General features: G+C 37.3%; 1 protein-coding gene across 1 annotated transcript in view; it reads right to left on the reverse strand.

The window, feature by feature from the left end:
- The window catches only part of CNTNAP2 (contactin associated protein 2), a 1,192,916-nt gene that overhangs the window by 485,776 nt on the left and 686,741 nt on the right, over positions 1 to 20,399 (reverse strand). The window lies entirely within an intron of this gene.

Genomic DNA, 20,399 nt, shown 5'->3' on the forward strand with positions numbered 1-20,399 from the left:
AGCTCACCAAACATTCTTGTTCGTTTCCCCTTTTACCTCCCATCAAGAACACTTCTGAATCTTTTTTGTGCAATTTTGAAACTAAAAGGAAAATACACGAATGGAAGCTACGAGAATACCGTAGATGTGAGGCCATAAAAGAAATTAGGAGTATCTGGCCAATGCTAGCATAGACAGCTACAGTCCTCAACCAACCCGGCTTCACAGTTCCGCTTCTTTTAGAAAAAAATTAAGATTTTTGTTTCTGTTATCTCTAGAATTAAATTTAATAATCCTTTTTAAACCTAAAAGTAAGTAAATATGGCAGTGAAACGTATCTTATTTACCACAAAATATTTTATCCTTGAAATAGAAAAATAAGTTTACAACACAGAGTTTTTCCAAAATGCATACCTTGTACATTTACATCTCTACTTCATAAAAAGTATAAAGCATAATTAGGTCATAGTGGTTTTATAACTAATAGCTTTTCCAGTCCATCTTTCCTTTTTTTTTTTTAGGACGCTGAGGGGGATAAGTTTTTAATACTGTTCAGACTTCAATTAGACTTATTGTTATTGGGTAAGTAGTCCCTAGCTTTTGCTATATTCAGAATTTGGTTTCTCAATGAATTACAGAAAAGCACAATTGCGCTGATGGCATCTTTTCCAACTAAGGTCTCTGCAGAGACGCCAGTTTAACAAATGTATTCAATAACATTAACAGGTTTAGGGATGCTGACTCACATTTCAATACCAAATACTGTGTATAGTTTGTCCTTGAACGTGTCATAACACTCACTTACAGGAATGTGCTACAAGGCTAATAAACAAGTGAAAGACCAGGCTACTGTGCATTCTAAACAATTAAGTTCCAACAGACTGTACTGTTGCATGAGAGCTAGCCAGGAAATGCAGGAACCTTAACTTTCTCTAAAACCAAAATAAATACAAGTGATACTGATGTTTTTTATATAAAGTGCTTTTTACATGGCAAACAGATATTGAAGTCTTATTCTTCACCTAGAACTCCAGAATTTACATAAAAGGCCAGGATAAAGATAACTTCTGGTAATGGAAGAGTTTCCAGGAAAAAGGAGAGAGAAGTGAAAGGAAAGGAAGTGAATGGCTCTGCTGAGAAAAGCAGAAAAGAACAGGGCCTTCTCAGCTCTGGTTACGTTAAATATGGCATAGATCTTAAAAATGCCTCTGACAGGGTATTTTTCCAGAACTGTCAAGAACTTTATTACACAAATGGATACACTTCTTTTAGCCACTCATTTCTGAATCAGAAAAAACAGCATTAACAAAAAACCCAGCTCCGCCCCGCCCCCAACCCCGACTTAACGAGTCCCTATATCCAGAGACACATGGTACCACAGCTGGGATAACAGCACAGAGCTGACTAAACTTTGCTATGGAAAGTGACTTAAACAGGTAATTGAAAAATAGAGCTATGCACCGATTCTTGATGTTAAGAGGCTTTATATGTCAATGAGCGGTACGGATGGGATAGGTTAGCATGTGCACGAGTCTTAACAATGAGAAGTAATAAGTCATTCACATGAAAATGAGAGACATGGATACCTAGGGACTCACAGGTATACATTGACTTGCTCTTGACACTATTAATTGAGGATTTTTTTCTATGCCTAAAATATTTGCTTAGTGGTTTGTTGCCATACCACATACTAAATAATAATAATAAATAATAATAATAACAAAACCAACAACAGCTCCTCAGTAATTGTGTAGTAACATCTGAATGTTCTACTACACAGAATTTAGCCATACTTTTATCTGTTATAAACGGATTGTTTGAAGTGCATGCTAGTGTATTGCTGGCTTTCTGTCTGGAAAAAAAGGTCTTAATTTCCTTCATCAAGAATGCTGTTCTGAGAGAGAAATCTATTTGGTAATGCATATCACATCTCCAAAAGGCATTAATGGAGATAATTTGCTCAGGTCGTTATTTTGCATTCCTGTGGATAGTAGTCTGCGTAGGGTGATCTAAGGAACCACATTAACTGTGACCCCAATTATTTTGGAGATAGCTACAAATACTTGCACACCTAAAAGGGATTCAATTTCCATCAAGAAACTACCTCAAATGAATTAATGATTTTAATTTTTTTTTCTGTACACCATTTTTATATTTAAAATACAAAGATGCAAAGGGTGATTTCTCCAAAATAAAATATAAGACACAATTTTGCAATATGATGAAAACGGTTACCACGTACACAATATAATAATTTTCTCGTTCTTCATTACCAAGCTTTCTTTCATTAAGAAGTACACATGTGCACATGTTTTCTTCTCACTCAGGCTTATTTTGAAGCTGGGAATCCAGTGATTTTATTTTACCTTCAAAAGATGCACTGAGAAACAGTTTTAACACCAGAGAAAAGCTGTGTACACATCAAAGTATCTCTGTCCAGCCTGCATGCACTGGCTTTCTTACAGCAGCAAAACTGGGAAGTTGACACGAGAATATGCGTGACATTTGCTTATTTATGAAAGATGAGCAGAGGGGGACATCAGTCAGAGCACAGCAGTACTAAGACAATTTTGTTTACAGGAGGATATTTTGTGTCTGGTATCCAAAGCCAACAGCCATCTCCACTCTTTAAAATTCCACTCCGCTCCATCTCCACTTCATCTCTTTAAAAACATGGATGCTACAAAGAATTAACTGACATCTGCTGTATGTTACAGGGTTTCAAAAGAAAGGTTGTATGCGTCCTATTAGTGCTAAGTTTTTCTGAGTCCAGGTCAGATAAATAAGCCTGACAGACCTCCTATCCCAGAAATCCTACAAGGACATTTTAAAGTGCTTGTTTGTGCAAGAAATCCCATCAAAACTAGAGTAAGGAGGCTGAAAGAGATGGCCTTCATCTGCAGTCACTGAAGCACATTCAGAGACACGAAGCTAATCCACACTGCAATTACTGCTATAAATAAGCTAGCTCCTGTAACAGCAGCAGCCAAACTACAACAATATGGAAGTCAGGTGCCTTTAGCAGTAGGCCTCCTTTCTGCCTTTTTTGCTTACATAAGTAGGCAAATGCTTAGACCACACTGAGCTCTGTGCTGACACAGGTAGGTCACTGCTAGTACCCCAGACTGACTTGCAGGGTCGCTCACCTGCTGCTATGCTAAAACCGAAGCAGCAACCTCATGGAGGACAAAAGCCGGGCAAACGCATGTATCAATCCAAACCCCATGCAGCTGATGGCTAATGCCTTGCCAGATAGCATGAAAACAGGTTTCTTACTGTTTTATTATGATTGCTCTGTAGTATTTTTGTCCTAAATTAAGGGGTGTGGAGCTGAAGGTGAGATGGCAGGATCAAAAGAAAACAACTTCTGTTTCTTCATGCAATATATAGATATGCTGTGGAAACTGTGGTGCAGAATGCTGTGTGGGTACAAAAAGTGACTACATAAATGACAAAGGTATACTTAACTCTCAAACTGTTATGTGTAATCCACAAAGCCTGATGAAGTATGAAGGCCACTCGCTCAGGAGAAGCATGCGGGCAGATAGATAACAAGATACCAGAAAAGGATCAGAAACTATAGAAATTCTGGAGGGCCCATTACAGTCCAACCTAATTGCTTTACTCATGGGGGCCATAGCCTTCACAGATGAACAGATAACTCAAGCAGCTGACAGACTCCAAATCAGTATATAGCCATGGTGCAACACCATACTGATGCATTCAAGGCCGACTGAGGCAAAACAACTGAGGTTCTACGGGGTCACTCGGTGATGAAACAGAAAATAAAAACTGCGACACATGGATAATGTTTACATATTGCTATCTTTATGTAGTTTTTCCTGGAAAAAAGCCCTGGAGGAGCACCAGGACTACAGCCCCTGTCTTTAAATAGCATGACTTTTTGCAACAGCTTTTCCCTCAGGATGGTGCATTCTTTCTCCACCTTCTACATTTCCACGAGTATACAGAACTCTCAGTGTTTGACATCCTGCTTATTTAAAGAAAAATATATTTTTAGCACTTTCAGCCATTTGGCCTCATCTCCCATTTATTTGGAACCTTCTCAATCGGATAAGTGCCATGCGCCAGATGGCATGATCAGGACCTTTCTATTTTATTCATATGTTTTAAATAAAGTCTATTGCATGCAATCCAGGTTATGAAATACTTAGCATCTTTAAATCTGCTGACAATAGTGGCAATGTTAGCTATACACACAAAGCACAAACCATAGGGATATGCTTATTTTTCTTTTATCAGACTTTCTCTTCAGTCATGTAAAACTTTAAAATGCCATTTTCAATGTACCGGAAATGAGCCATGACAGAGCTCATACATTAGACTCGTCCCTTAGGAGGATGAAATAATTGCCCTCTGGAATCTTAAGAAAGAGGACTGAAAGCACATTTAAAACCTTATCAAACTCAACTTACCTAATTTATTGATGGCAAACATGAGCTTCCTTTTAAAACACTCTGAAAAGATGCATTTTTGCTCTGCTAATGTTTCAAACTGAGTGAAAACTAACTGAACACATTTAGCACATAATGTGGTTTAGACTGATACATTGCCTCTGAGAAGGACATACTAGATCATTCTTGATTGTGAACACACCACCTTCCCATCATTTCCAGTAAGCTCACAGGACAGAAGCATTTGGCTTTTGTCCATTGAAATTTTTACATAGGCAAGAAACACCAGAGTGGTCTACCAATCCTAAGAATCTCTCTTCGTCAGTGCCTAGCTGTGCAATGATACTTCTCCGTAACACTCTCTTGACCTTCAGAAAGTTGCTTATCAGAGCATTCCTGAGTCAGAGGTGCTGTCTGGTTTTAATAGCTCACAGTGGGAATAAAAGGAAAAAATACAATTGCTTTTTGGTCACATTTTATCATCCCCAGCACCTCATGGCATGGAGTGCCATAGCTTGACTACACGACATATGAATGATCACCTTGTTTTCTGAGTTTTGAGGCAAAAACCTTCTAATTTCATGGGATGTCTCCTATTTCTTGTACTGAAAGAAACCACAACCAATTCCTCTTCACCCTGACATTTCTGATTTTAAAGAGATCTATCATATCAGTCACATTTTCCAGCCTTAGTCCATTTTTGCTTCTCCTTATACAGAGGGTGCCTTACGATTCTGATCATGTCACTTTCTGTTTTGAAGATCGTGCCTTTCCTAATTAATCATGTCAAATACTTTTCTTAACCACTACGGAGTTCTGATTTGACATTTTCTACTGTAACACCAAGAATACACTCCTAAATGGCAAGTCAGCTTGGAGACCATGGATTTATTTGTAAAGTTCAGATTGCTTTTTTGTGCATCATTCAACTTTGCCCGACATCAAATTTTATTTACATTTACTATTTCATCAACCTTTTAAGATCCTTCTGAAATTCTTCATTGTTAGTTTTTGAATGTCTTCACTACCCAGAATGTGACAGTACTGAAAGCAAAATTTGTGGTCTCATTATTCACTCAACATTTCAATATTTTTTTTAGCGAACATGTAAAAATTCTCAGTACAGAATTCTGTTGAGAATCCATTAGTGATCTCCTTCCACTGTGGCAATGACTGCTTATTCCTACCGTGTCTCTCCTATCTGTTACCTGTACAAGGCACACGCATTAGTACTTATTGCCCTGTAAGCAATACTGGTAGCATCTGTGACACCCAGTCATGACTTGAGTTATGCCAGTTGCTGTGTCCATCAGAATACACCAGAAGCAGGCAGTATCCCGTTAAATAGTAAACACTATTACTACTAGTAATAGTAATAAATTAGTGTTTATTAGTACTACATTCACACTAGAATAAAAGCAGCTTAAAGATCATTTAGAGAACTCAGACTAACACTAGCATCTTCTGTCAAAGATCACTTTGTCCCCAGAAAACAAAAAATAAATTAAAGCATAATCAACATCGATGCCCAAGGGGAGATGAGTGACGAGTGCTGTACCTCAGGTGTTGGTATTGGGACCGCTGCTGTTTAACATCTTTGTCAGCGTCATGGACAGTGGGACTGAGTGCACCCTCAGCAAGTTTGCCGACAACATCAAGCTGTGTGGTGTGGTTGACACCCTGGAGGGAAGGGAGGCCAGCCGGAGGGACCTGGACAGGCTTGGGAGGTGGGCCCATACAAGCCTCATGAAGTTCATTCCAGCTAAGTGCAAGGTCCTGCACAGGGGTTGGAGCAGTCCCAAGCACAAATACAGGCTGGGCAGAGAATGGATTGAGAGCAGCCCTGAGGAGAAGGACTTGGGGGTGTTGGTGGGTGAGAAGCTCAACATGAGCCAGCAACATGCACTCGCAGCCAAGAAAGGCAACCATATCCTGGGCTACATCAAAAGAAGCATGGCCAGCATGTTGAGGGAGGTGATTCTGCCCCTCTACTCTGCTCTTGTGAGGCGCTACCTGGAGTACTACGTCCAGCTCTTGGGCCCCCAATATAAGAAAGACATGGACCTGCTGGAACAGGTCCAGCGGAGGGCCACAAAGATGAACAGAGGGCTGAAGCACCTGCCCTATGAAGACAGGCTGAGAGCATTGGAGTTGTTCAGCCTGGAGAAGAGAAGGCTGCATGGAGACCTTAGAGCAGCTTTCCAGTACTTAAAGTAGGCCTACAGGAAAGATGAGGAGGGACTCTTGATCAGGGAGTGTAATGACAGGATGAGAGGTAACAGTTTTAAACTGAAAGAGGGGAGATTTAGGTTAGATATTAGGAAGAAATTCTTTATTCCGAGGATTGTGAGGCACTGGAACAGGTTGCCCAGAGAAGCTGTGGATGCAATGCCCCGTCCCTGAAGCAGTTCAAGGCCAGGTTGGAGGGGGCTTTGAGTAATCTGGTCTGGTGAAAGGTGTCCCTGCCCATGGCAGTGGGGTTGGAACTAGGTGATCTTTAAGGTCCCTTCCAACTCTCTCCATTCTATGATTCTAAGAAAGTCAGAGGCAGAAACACAAAGTGGCATGATGAAGATTTTACAGTATAGCCAGCAAATGAAAAATATCTGTTCATCCACAGTCTGTAAAGTGTTCAGCTAGGCCACCTAATCTTCAACGTATCAGCCTGCTAGTGCCTAGAAAGTTGAAAATATTTTGGTGTTCATTAGATCATACTCAGCTGCCCACATATGAGCACAGTGGGAATTAATGGACATCCTGGCTAACTCACCAATATCATTAGGTATCTTGAATAAGTAAGAAAATGTTTTAGCATTGTGTTCCTGCATTTTGTAATGTGACAATTACAACTCTACATTAAATGGTGGGGCTAGGGAGAGAGGGAGTATAATAGAGAACAGAAGGGTTTTTTCCTGTTTGTTTAGCCTGCCACTTGGGATCAGTAGAGATAAAGAATGCCAGCTGTTGGTTTTTCTTTTGCTGCTTTATTCAGAGCTAAATTGGGTATTTTCACATAGAATATTTCCACAGGCAGCATATGCTGTGCTAAATGTTTTGAGCATTTTGATCCCTAGATGTATATACTGTCACTCCCAGGTACGAGCAACATCATTTAACACCTTGTGATGTTAGGTGAGATTATACACATGGCAATAAAGGTGATAGACTAAAATGAAACTAAGACAGTGCAATTCACCAAACTTTATGCAGCACTGCACCTGGTATCATGAAAAGCTTGTAAATGCTTTAACAAAAAGATTTTCCTCTTCAAAGTTTTACAAAATGGAAGTGTGATTTCCACTTGTTTTCTTCTTCTTTTCAGTTCCTAAAAATAATATTGTTCCAACTCTAACATCATGTACATGATCATATAAGTTCAGTTAACAGCCTCTCTTACTTGCACTACGTTTTAGGCCTGTCCAGGTTTTTAAGGAGCTTATGCTTATATATAAAATTCAACAGGTTAGTTTACCCTGGACTGTATGAGTGTCTTTATTTAAGCTTCTGTTTGCATATGTCCACATACAGGACTTATCTAAAGAAAACTATTGTCTCAGAATGACACTTAGAGAGATTGTTGAGTTTCATCTCATCCTCCCCACCAAAATGCTTGAAAAACCATGTATTAACGGTACCTCTCCATTGAAAACGGTTAGTGTTAAGAGGAAATTCACAAGCCTTGAAATGAACCAGAATGACTGTTGTGCTTTTAATGAAAGGTTTTAATGAAACCAAGCTTGTTAAACATAGTTTGGGGTTTAGTGCAAATACTTCACATGGCTAATATGCCAAAGATGCTGTGTAGTTTAATCCTCTAAAAGCATCATTACTAAAAGACAGCCAAAGTAACAAAGCAACCAAATCAGAGTTGTTAGTTTCCTTTTTCTATCTGCTCTGAATTCACATGGTACTTGCTCTTTAAAGCACTAGGTTTTGAAGTATGACTCTCTTCAGTCACTGAATAAGTAATGAAAAATTAATAACTTGATTCTATTGCAAAATATGTAACTTTAGGAACTTTATTTCTAGCAGTCATGACATACTTCTGTGTTTTTAAAAATCAGTGTATTTATATCATGTCTGTGAGACATCTATTTGGAGGCAGGTGAGAATGTTTTTTTTTTTACCAGCTGTACTCCAAATTTTGGTCACTCTGCTTAGCAACCAAAACCGAGCAAAACAGACCTTTTGTCAATGTCCTGTTAAGTATTGAAGAAAAAATGTGAAAGTGCTTTCACAGATGAAGGCGGAGAGCTGTCAAGACTACTAAAAACACTCTATATAGCTTGTAAGAAGACTCTGTAAATATATTTCCTTTATGAAAATGCAGAGTAGTGAAGCTAAACTTCATGGATGCACAAGTATCTATGGTTAATTTCTTAATTTAACATTATACTCTTGAATAAAACCAACACAGATCGACTATTTTTCATGTCACCTTCCAGATGCTACTTGAATTTATTCCTGACGCAAAGTTATTGCCTCAGTGAAGATGAACATTCATTTGGGACCTTGTCTTTAGTAGTCAGAGAGAGACTACAGACATCGTTCATGACTTTTCTTTAAATCTGTACATGAAGGAATGTAAAGATAAATCATCAGAACTTCTATTCACTTCATAGATGATACAAAACCAGTTTCAATATATACAAAAACGCTGTCCACAAGCTTCCTTCCAGTAAACACTGAAAACTGCTGACGGGGCTGTAAAATATACAAAAGAGAGATAGCTCTTGAAGAGACACTTTTAAAACCATGTGAACAGGATCTGTAGGGCAGATGTACGCGGGAGGGCGATACATCCTCCTGGAACACAACTGCATACACATTTGCATGGTCTAATTTGACACAATAGCCATAGCCTAAGATCCATCTGATCTGAAAAAGCAAGGAGAAAGCAACAACAAAAAGCTGCTTCAATTATCAGATCAAAGTAACATAGTCAGAGAGCTTTCTGATTTCCTTATACTTCCTACAGCACTCCCAAAGTTTTTGACAAATTTAATTTCCCTTCACATTGAATTGCTTAATAAAATTGAAAGCAGATCAAAAGTATCACTAAAAAAAAAAAAAAAACCCATTAGAAAAAGAAGAATTTCACATACAGAAAAAGTAGAGCAGTAGTAGAGCAGTAGTCTTACCAGACTCTTCTTCCTGCATCAAAAATATCCTAAGCTGGTGGTGTTTTAGAGTTCCTACTGCTGCGATCCGTGTCCTGACTAAGTGAACCATCTAACGCTGCTTTACTTTAACACACTGATACCTAGTAAAGTATCGAGCAAATTATACTGCAACTGGGACTTTAGAGAAGTTAAACCTAAACTCTTTTGAGACCATCTCTGTACGTCTGACCTCCAGCCATGCAGCCCAACAGCAGGGCTCAGCAGGGCACTGCATCCCTTGCATTACAGGTCAGAGGTTACACTTCTGCCACTTCGTCTGTTCCAGATTTGGGATGATAAGTCAGAGAAGCTGATGGTGAGCAGAATGACCTTGAAATACAGTGACTGAAGGCAAGTGCTGGATGAAAGAGAAAGTAGGCAGTCCCTAGCACAAGCACACACATTGAAAGAAACAACTATTTTGCCCTATCACTTGCCAAAAGGAACAAGGCATGGGGTTTCCATGTGATCCTTCCTAGAATTACTGGAAGTTTATGAAAGGAAGGACAGTGACCACTAAAACAAAATTCTCCTTATATCATGAAAACACTTTGCTACATTCCTGTATGTTTTATTGTTAAGACTTTCTGTTACATGAGATGAACCAACAGTTCTTCGGGGGGGGGTCTCCACGTACTCCTTTTTTTAGCGCATGGCAAATGGTGACCAGGGGGTCCAGAATACCAAACTGCCTATGTCAAATAGGGCAACTGACAAGTGCAAATCATGATGCCAAATGTCATGGCTTTTTTTGTGAAAGTATAGTTGAGATGCAATAAACAATTCACAGGTTACTGGTAGCTGACCACATCTCATACAGACTGTGAAAGCAGCACTCATTTTAGCTATGTAGACTGTAGGCAGTTTTGGAAAAAACCTCTGCTGTGCATGAGGTTTCTTTGTTTCTTTGCAGAACATGATCCAATTTTAAAGACTTTCGATGCTATTGCTTGACATTTAGACTTTTCCCCACAAGAGACAAGCAGTTGAGATGATTTTCTCTATGTCTTACGTCTAATCAAAAGAAAGGCTAATATTCATGAGCTACAGAAACATTAGACCAAGGTCCCAGCTGAGGTCTAACCAGAGGACAGACATACATTAACCCCTTCACAAAACCTTTTAATAACTATGACTAAAAATGGTCTTCTGCATGACTAACCTTTGATAAGCCAGGAGAGAGGTAACAAGCACCTTTACTGAAAATACATTCTCAATGATTTCAAATGAAGTAAATACTCTGGAACAGACTGATAAGGGCCTGAGGCTCAGTTTATGTTATTGTTAGTTACCCACAGGGACAACCTTACAGCTCAGGCAACCTGATCCTCTCCTGGAGTTTTATATAGTATCTTCTGCTTTTTGAAAGGAGGACAATTCTAACATATTAAAATGGTCTAGTCTCAGAACACAAAGATGGTTTTGTCAAGAAACACAAACATAAAAACAATTAAACATAATGTAAAGGAAGATTTAAATTAACCAAATCCAAATTAAGCAGGTAGCACATTTAGGAATAATTCCTTTGATTAATCAAATATGCTTTAAGTTTCTTCTGACACCCTCTGCCATATTTGGATGTAAGTTAGGTGGCTAATGCTTCACATCTCCTTTTGTAGCCCCAGCTTCTGAGAGGTGTAAGACACAGGAGAACAGCAAACACTTCAGGACCACTGTTGTGAAAAGGTTTTGCCATCTGAGGCTACCTCACTGGCATAACCTTATCCCAAGAAACTGCAGAGCCCACTCAGTAAAGAGCAATGATTAATTTAGTATTTCAGAGCACACAGGAAAGGGAAGAGAATTAAGCTCACAAAGAAATTAAGAACAGAGAGAAAAATACCAGCTTGAAAAGTATAACAGAACATGATCAGTTTAATAGCTGCAGGACCCTGACTCTCTTTCTTATTTTTAATCTGTTGGATGTTACACTGGAGCTTTTCTCCCTTATTTTGTTAAAAAGTTCAGCTCTCATCCATCTTCTCTGCACTATTTAATACCGTAAGATTAAACTTTCTCATCTTTTCTCATCTTTTATTTAATTACCTATTTTCTTCAGGGCCAGAAGAACCTCCCCTGATTTGGTTTACTCAGGGCTGCAGAGCAGTTTTGCTCCATGCTGATTCAGCAAGAAATCGATAGTTTAATGCATTTGCAACTCAATGGATCACCTAATTAGCAGCCTTCTAAAAATGAAATGAGTTAATTACATATAACTTCTTCAGAAAGATTAAATGATAGTCAATTCACTTTCCCAAGGCAATTTTTTATTTCCACCACAAATCACCGCTTTTTGTTCCACATGTATTTCTCATCATGTAGGTATTGCTAATCTACTGGAGACATGAATGTCAAGCCTTGTAAGCATGGTTGTTCATTGTGTGCCTAATTAAACAGCCCAAGCAGGCAGGTCTAGGGATTTCAATGGACCAATACTTACACGTCTCAGGGCTATTACAGGAGGATGATGGATTTAGAGCAGCTCTGCAGTAATTTATAAAAATGATATTATTTGTCCGACTGCTGAGAATTGTATGAACTGTGGAAATGTATGGGTTAATGCAAAAGAAAGCTGTCCGGGGAAAAGACAGGAAAAAATAAAATGCAAAAGCCTCTTCTCACCAAACTTTTGAGAGTTGTTAAGGAACAATACCAGAGTTATTAGCTTTGACGATTTTGCCTTCTGTCCAGTCAACCTTTAAAATAACTTTTGCACAGAACACGAAAAGCCCATGAACACAGGAAACCAAACAATACTCCTGGTAGGATGAAACGAGATAGATGCCTGAAAACAGAGGCAGCTCCCTTCACCCTGAAGGAAGGTCGCATCTCTGTGGGTATATGAGTTTAGGTAAACAGAGCAGCATGACATTAGTAGAGATACATTCATGTATCTTGTTCCTTTTTTTTTTTTTTTTAAAAAGGGTCTTTCTTTTTCTCCAGAATCTTTCATTTTACTGAAAAAACAAATAGTGTCATTTTATGATCCACTAGTCTTACACTCCAAAGCTGCAGGAGCCCAAGTTCTATCAAATCTGCTACAGAGTACTGTAGCCAAGCTAGAAACTGGAGAGTCACATTCTCCAACTCTCCCCTGCAGTAAAAATCAAAGGATGAAAGCGGATACCCAGAGGTATACACTCAGAAAGAAGATAACTGCACTGTTCAGCTGTCATCCTGACATTGATCCAGTAAGACCCTTAATGTGAAATTTTCAGCAATTCATTTACAGATTATTTACAAAATAAGGAACATCTCCTTGAGTTTAATAGTCATTTATTGGCTTAGTCATCCATAGAATACGTATCCTAGGGAGTAGGTGCTCCTAAGACATGGAGGTGAAAATAATCAAAGTTTAACAACAGCAACATTCCAGATTAAGGCGTAAGCACAGCACAGACTGTTCAGTTCCTCCTTCTGTCACAAACTTGTCAATCCAAAAATATCAATGTAATGTATTTTTTAGCCTCACCTCTGGAAAGTGTCATCCTTACATTTGACATTTTGTTGTCATCTGCATTCCTTTTTGACAGATCACTGTGTATTCCTGGGAGGGACATACCGGACAGAGAAACTGGCAATATTTTAAACAAAGGAAAACAAAGGAATTGGAAATAGGAAATCTAAATTTATTAAGATTACCCCTCAACAAAAGACTGCTTTCTGCACAGAAAGCATTCTTTCTACATGCAAAATCTCTAGCTCTCATCTTATTCCAATTGCTCAGGCTGTACCTGCTTTAATGTTAAAGGACTTCTGTGGCATGTGATGGTACAGAACAGAAAGTATTTCTGAGGTAGTCAGAACTGTCTAGAATTTATTAGGGAAACAGCCCCTACTGTAGGTAGTCATTAAATAGTGTAATTAGCCATTTTATGATTCATCAGTGTTGGTCCGTTTGTTTTGAAGCACGATAAAATAGACACAGGGAGAAACAACTCCATTAAGTTTCTAAGCAATACCTATGTTTTGCAATAAGTTTTCCACAAGATTTATTACTATAGTGAAGTTAGTAAAAACTCTGCTAGTGACAAAGTGGTCAGCTATAGTTAAAGCTTTTATGGATTTTTTTCCTAGGTGGAGCTATAGCACATTTTTTCTCAGGAGGAGAAAAAAAATCAGCCTGGACTAAAAAGTATTTTTACATAAAGGCAAGGACATACAAGAAAAACATGGAGTAGAATGAAACACAAAATACATATTAAAGGAAACAACAGGGGGAAACACCCCCCCTCAAGACTGATGAAAGAGGCTAATTTGGGAAGCCTGGCAGTAAGACTGTCTTTGCAGTGGCTTGTTACACTTCCTCATCTACTACTACTTTTTTTTTTTTTTCCACCCGTTTCACAGGTTGATTATCCTGCAGTCTCAGTCTTCTCTGATTGCAATGAACAATGTGCACACTTTTAATTCTGGACCACCATTACCACTAGTCCTTCCAATGCACCCACCAAAGCGTAATTTAAAAATTCAGTGTGGCGGTATGTGCACGTGGTATGCTTACCTGAAAGGGAAGCTTTTTGGCCTTCATCCAAAAAGAAAATAACTGTTCAGTAATATATTTTACATTTTAAACTTAACCTGTAATGACATACAACACCTTCCTTGAAATTGCTGTCCTCGTGATTATAAGTACAAACATCCTGTCCCTTTTAAAAGAAAAAGATGCTGACAGTTCAGTGTGGATCTAAATTTTAGTGCCAGCAGTAATATGCTATCGGTATGTACCCAACCAATGCCTGGGAACTTTATGTTTTCATTTAGCTTTCTTAGAGATGAGAACACATGATAAACCTATCAGAGCTACCATCCCTCAACCTCGCCTGGCAGCCTGGGTGATAGAGCCTGCTTTACATTCAGACAGAAGACAAATTAGAGTGCACTGTGCTCAGGCTTCATGCTCTCTTCCCGCAATAGAAGTCATTCATCTCTTCACCTTGATTGAGAGATACTGGGCAGTGTGCTGGGAAAGAGGGGAGGAGGATGGAGCCAAAAATGAGGAGGAGGGAAGAAAAGTAAGAGGGAGAACAGAAGGAAGAACGCTGCCTAAGAAATTCAGAGCCTTATAACCAACCATAAGTACAAAAGCATGAAAATACGTAGAGACAGAATACAAGGTAAAGGCACATTCTCAAAAATGTATTTAAGTCATTTAAGAAACTAATGTGTTTCTAGAGTCAGATTAACCCAGAGAATAAAGGGGAAGAAATGACAAGATGCAGGTATATAAGCACACATTACCCAGCACACATTGTCCAGACTTAGATTTAAGTGGGAACAAGATGTCTGAATTGCTTGAAAAAGGAGTCATTCCACTGACAAATGAGTAAGTGCATGGCACCATAACCATCTGTCTATAATAGTTTGAATAATAATGATTTAAATAAAAAAAATCCAAAAGAAATTAAGATTGATTACATTTTTACTCCTAAAAACTTCAAGACATTTTTTGTTAGTTTTAAGTCAAATGGCATTGAGGAGCAAGAACTCTATAAAAGAACTGCTTCAACGACAAACCCGCGAAATGTGTTGGTTCTGTTATTGTTGCAGCGCCCCTTAACTGGCTTTTGGTTCTACACCTCCTGTAGAAAAGCAGTAGGGACAGCAACTTGGACACGAAGTCAGAAAGCAAAGTCCTGAAGGTACCCTGGACATTAGTTGCAATTTCACTGGAAATTACAAACAACTGGCTACTTATAGCTTTAGATTATCTTGCCTACAGCCAAAACCAACTTGGCTACACTCTCCTCTGTCTATATTTCATATGTGCACAAAGCAATGGTACTAGCGTCTGCTACAGTTCAACATCCTTCATATACCGCAAGTTATTTTATGTCAGTTTTCCTTCAGGTTCCAAGACAGATTGAAGTACAGACTCCTTAAGAATCACAAGAATTTTTACCCTTTCCACTCCCACAAAAGGTAACTTGTTTTTTTAAGAAATGTATGCAAATACATAGTATGAAATAAAAGAATGAATATAATCTGGACCTCTTCTAATCACTCTCTCACAAAATGTATTGTCTTGTCTAGCATGAAGTTAGAGGACAGTAAGTGGTATGTATCCCCTCAATCACACCGTTGCTGTAAACGCAGAATTTGCTCATACTGATCAATGGACCTGGTAAAACATTACATAAAAAATACCCATTGATTTCTACAGCATTTATTCTGTTTTGTAATCTATACAGCATTCTGATCACACAGTTAAGCACTTTTCAGTAATGCTTTAAGCAGTTTAATTAATGTCATTTCTGTTATACTGCAAGAGTGAACATTTTTAGATTATGAGTTTTCATGTAATTCAAAGTGATACCTTAAGTATGACATGCTTCTTTTCATCCCCTAAATATTACTTCATCATCTATTTCTGGCACTCATATTGTGGCAATGATTCTATGAAATTTGGCAGCATCAGCACATCACAAAGCCTAGCTGTGAAAAAATGGTGCATCCCTTTGCCACCTCTAACGTTAAACGTGTTTCATTACTATCTGATACATACGATACAGCATATTCGAAGTCTTTCATGTCAGTCACTACCACCTATCAATTGGCAAGTAAGATTTTGAGATATGCAAATATATAACTCCATGACACAAAAAGCCTAAGAAGAAATACAAGTTTTGTTTTTCTTAAAGTACACCAGTCTTTACAGATTGTGAAACAATGAGCCTGAAATATTGAACTATATTCCTTTTCCTCTCTTTCTACATGGCTGCTATTTAGCAGACAGAAGAAACTCTCAGGAAATTATAAAATAGCTATTATTTTATTCTTCTTGAGTTAAAAAGTTAGCCTTTCCTCAGTTTAAAAAAACATTCTTGTCTATTAGTAAAACAAAAAGTCATGCTATTTTATGTTTACCTAAAATTATTTCATTCTTGAACACAGTACCATTTTTATATTATTAGATATTTTATTAATACAAATCTCTTTCTGTAATCTCTGTAAATTAACTGCTTTTCAAAAATATATTAATAAGCAGGAAGATTCAGTCATATTACTCTTTCAAGAGTATTCATTTCAGTGCATCTTCAAAGCATATTCCTGGATGTGCCATCTTTATCCCTTGTGCATAAGATGATGATTAATTTGTAATAACACTAGTATCAGCAACAATAACTGAAAATTTGATTTGCATTGTGTCATTTTCTTATAAATCTAAACTGACTCAAAAATACCCTTTAAAGAAGTCTTGCAAGAAGCCTCTCAGATTGAAATTTATTAAAGTAGAACCCTAAGTAATTTATCAGGAGACACATATGCAACAAATGCTTTCCTTGGGAAAAAAAGTCAGCAAATTGTTCAAAAAGGAGATGATTAAATTCTTGAACTTATTTATTAGGGGAAAATATTTCTGAATTTTATAAGTGAGTAAACAAGTAATTTGTTTTCAATTAAAAACCTGACATTATATTAGCAAATACAGGCTTATCCATAAGTCACATAGTACTGTCCCTGTCACCTGATTGCGTCATTTGTGTAACTAACATATCACAAACTGGTAATCACACGATGTATTTTTATACCACATATATATGTGTATACAATTTGCAGTTCATGATGTCTGGAAAGCATATAAGCCTTCCGAAATGGGGACAAACAATTTTAAATGCCTTTATACATCTAACAAACACAACTTATATTTCAAGGAGCATATCTGTTCATAAAACTCTTCCTTTTTTCATGCAGTATTGCTTTTACAACAGCTCAGATTTCAAAATTGACAAATGAACATAAAACCCTTTCAGTAAATATGCATTCATTGGGGCTTCAAATGAGCTTTTTATAATTATTTCTAGTAATAAAAAACTAGGACTTGAATATTCAAGGAAAATTAATACAAAAGTATTGCAAAAAGATCCAAATGTAAAGTTGTCCACAGCCATTTTTTAATTAGTCACCCCCAAATTAGTATTTTAATGTCATTTTATAGGTAGCTGAACTGAACAGCAGATATTAAACGGCTTGCTAAGAGTCACATACAAACATGCTGGAATGTGTTGAACCCTCTCCAAATTGATAGCTTTATCTCCCCCAGCGTAGAATTTTAGGAGGATAAAAGGGAAATCCACTTTTATCTTGCAATCTTTAATTTAGACTAGAAAACAAATTATTGAAAAAGTCAAATACACACTCATTATGAACTAAGAAATGATAATTAGTCACCAGAGATAATAAATACAAAATGATTCCACTACGTTAAAGAAGAATTTTTAGGAAATTCGAACTTCAGTGATGAAATTAAATAATTTTAAAATTATAAATAGTGCTTCACTATAACGTAACACATAATAGAATAGCACGGTGCATTAAATGAAGCATAGAAGCTTTGACTGAGGCATAAAACCAAAATACTATTACAAAGTTCATGCAGATTAAAGCATTCACCTCAGCTTCTTAAGTGGTGGGCCTGACAATATGAGGTGGAAAAAGGGAATGGGATACACTCCTGTATTTTTTTTAAAAATGTTTTATACATTTTTACTAGTGATTTTTTGTTCGATATAAGTTTTTATTGTAAACCCTACACATATAATAATCTAATTTCTAAATAAGTTTATTTTCAAATGATCCAAGCACTCTGTAGAATTTTTTTTTTTCTGAGCGATGTATTTTTGAAACAGTCTTGGGCTTATGATACAGGCGCAATACTGCTATTTATTTCACTAAGCAAGGACATATTACTTATAGTTCGCAAGCAAATGAAGTTTGCAAGTTAATGAAACTGCAGATCGATAGGATTAGAAAGGTGAGTCACAGTCATTGTGATCCGTAGAGCAGTAAACTCAAAGGCTGTTTCTGAAACTGTTAATAATCAGATTCTACCTGCCCTTGCATTTTCCGAAAGTAGCAAAGCAGAAAATGGAGTGAGCTGTGTAAATGAGACTAGTGTCAGAGCAGTTTCATGAAAAATGATGGTTAAGGAAAAATGTTCTGTATGTCACACTCCAAACTTTAAAAAGATGTTGGATAGAAACAAATTTCCTTAAGATCACCCTGAATGTTGGTATCACCCTCTTGAAAAGATTTTTTTTTTTTCCAAATAAATACAGTAAAATCTGTCTTAGCACTGAAAGCCAAGTGGAGTCCTTACGCATTTGTTCTTGATTGGGGAAACAGATGTAAAAGGTAAAATGTAAAGACTAGGATAACTGCCTACCTGTAATGACGTACTAAGAATTAATTTATTAGTCACAGTCTTTCTTAAATGCATCTGTGTAAAGAAAAACAGTGGAGTCCACAGTAACTGCAATTTCTAATAGCAATATTATAATGTATACAACACTTTCAAAAGTTATTAAAATAATGGGAAATTTCTTTGACGCAATAAATAAAAAATTTACTGCAAAATTGCCATGGAGACCCTTGGTTGCAGTACTTTTCTATTCTCATAATCAAATGTGATTTTAGAAAATCTGTCTTTATCAATTTTACATTGTAAGGTCATTTCAGATGTCAGAATATTAACTGTACAAGGCATGTATGCAAACCAAGCCAATTTTGGCGGGGACAGGTGTCAGCTATGCTGCCTGAACATAACTCTGAAAGGCTTCAATGGAAAGCCAAAGAGACCTTGATTAGGGCATAATCTACTTCTAATGTAAGTACCTGCCTACCACAAGTCCAAGCATGGAACAGAGAGGCAACAAAAAACTTCAAATTTCACGTGCCTGTATGACATTCAGGAATTGTTTCTACAGGTAGATTGCACCAGCTATGGAGCTTGCATCTTCGTTCGAGCATCAAAATGTTAAAGCACTACGAGAAAGGGTCAGGCTTCTTCATAAAATTGAACTAGTTCCACTGAACATATTTTTAATGTGTGTGCGTGTATGCACACGTGGTTGTGTCATTTTGTAGACCCACCCCAGTGGTTTATGACACTTTTCAAAAGCAGAAACATGAACCACTATTTTTATGCAGCAAAATATAGCCATCAACCCAAATGAGAATACTACTTACCAAACAATACATGGATATGATGCAGTGATATTTTTATAATTCTGCGCACTAGCATGAGATACGATTACAATCTTGTTGCTAATATTTGTAGGATTCCTGAAAAGATCACTTACTGCATTTACAAAGACTTGTCCTATTTGACTTTTGTTGAGATCATAAGTATAATAAAATCTGTTTAAAAATGAAATAGGAATATATAACTGACAAAAAGAGCCCTATCATTCTCAGACAGATTTAAGGTTCATTCATTATTCCAGTTGTATAATTCCTCAGTGACCTTTCTTCAACATGCATCAAGATATGCAGCATTCCATCTTTTTGTGCTATCTCAAGCTTTTTCATCATGTATCTACAGAGTAATTGTGAGCCACTAACAGCATGAGCACTATACTCACACCATGATCTTTAACACATTCAAATAATAAAAGGTGGTAAACTTTCCCTTCCACTCGTGCTTTCTCCTCTCCTTTAAAATAAAATAAAGGCAATTTTCAATAAAGGGCAATACTGAAAATGCAATCAAGCAAAACGCAACAAGGAAAAGCTCTTATCAGGTCTATGGAGAGCATGAATTGCAAAGACAGTAAGTATACATGAAAGAGTTTCAAAACAAGTAAGAGGGTCAGACTCTGGGCAACCGGTTCCTATGAATGAAAATCACGGGAACATGGGATCTGAACATCTCTTCAAAATTCCATTCAGTTTGGTTATGATGCCAGTGAAACCACAATAGGCCTAATTAATGTAAAAAATAATTTATTCTAAGGCTCCCCATAAGCTTCCAACTTACATAATAAGAATTAGTTTTCAAAAAATTAACATTAATCTGTTGGAATAAAAAGATGATTAAATAAAATGACAAGAAAGTACAGAA

This window comes from Rissa tridactyla, chromosome 2, assembly GCF_028500815.1.
Source record: "Rissa tridactyla isolate bRisTri1 chromosome 2, bRisTri1.patW.cur.20221130, whole genome shotgun sequence".
In the NCBI taxonomy this organism is placed as follows: Eukaryota; Metazoa; Chordata; class Aves; order Charadriiformes; family Laridae; genus Rissa; species Rissa tridactyla.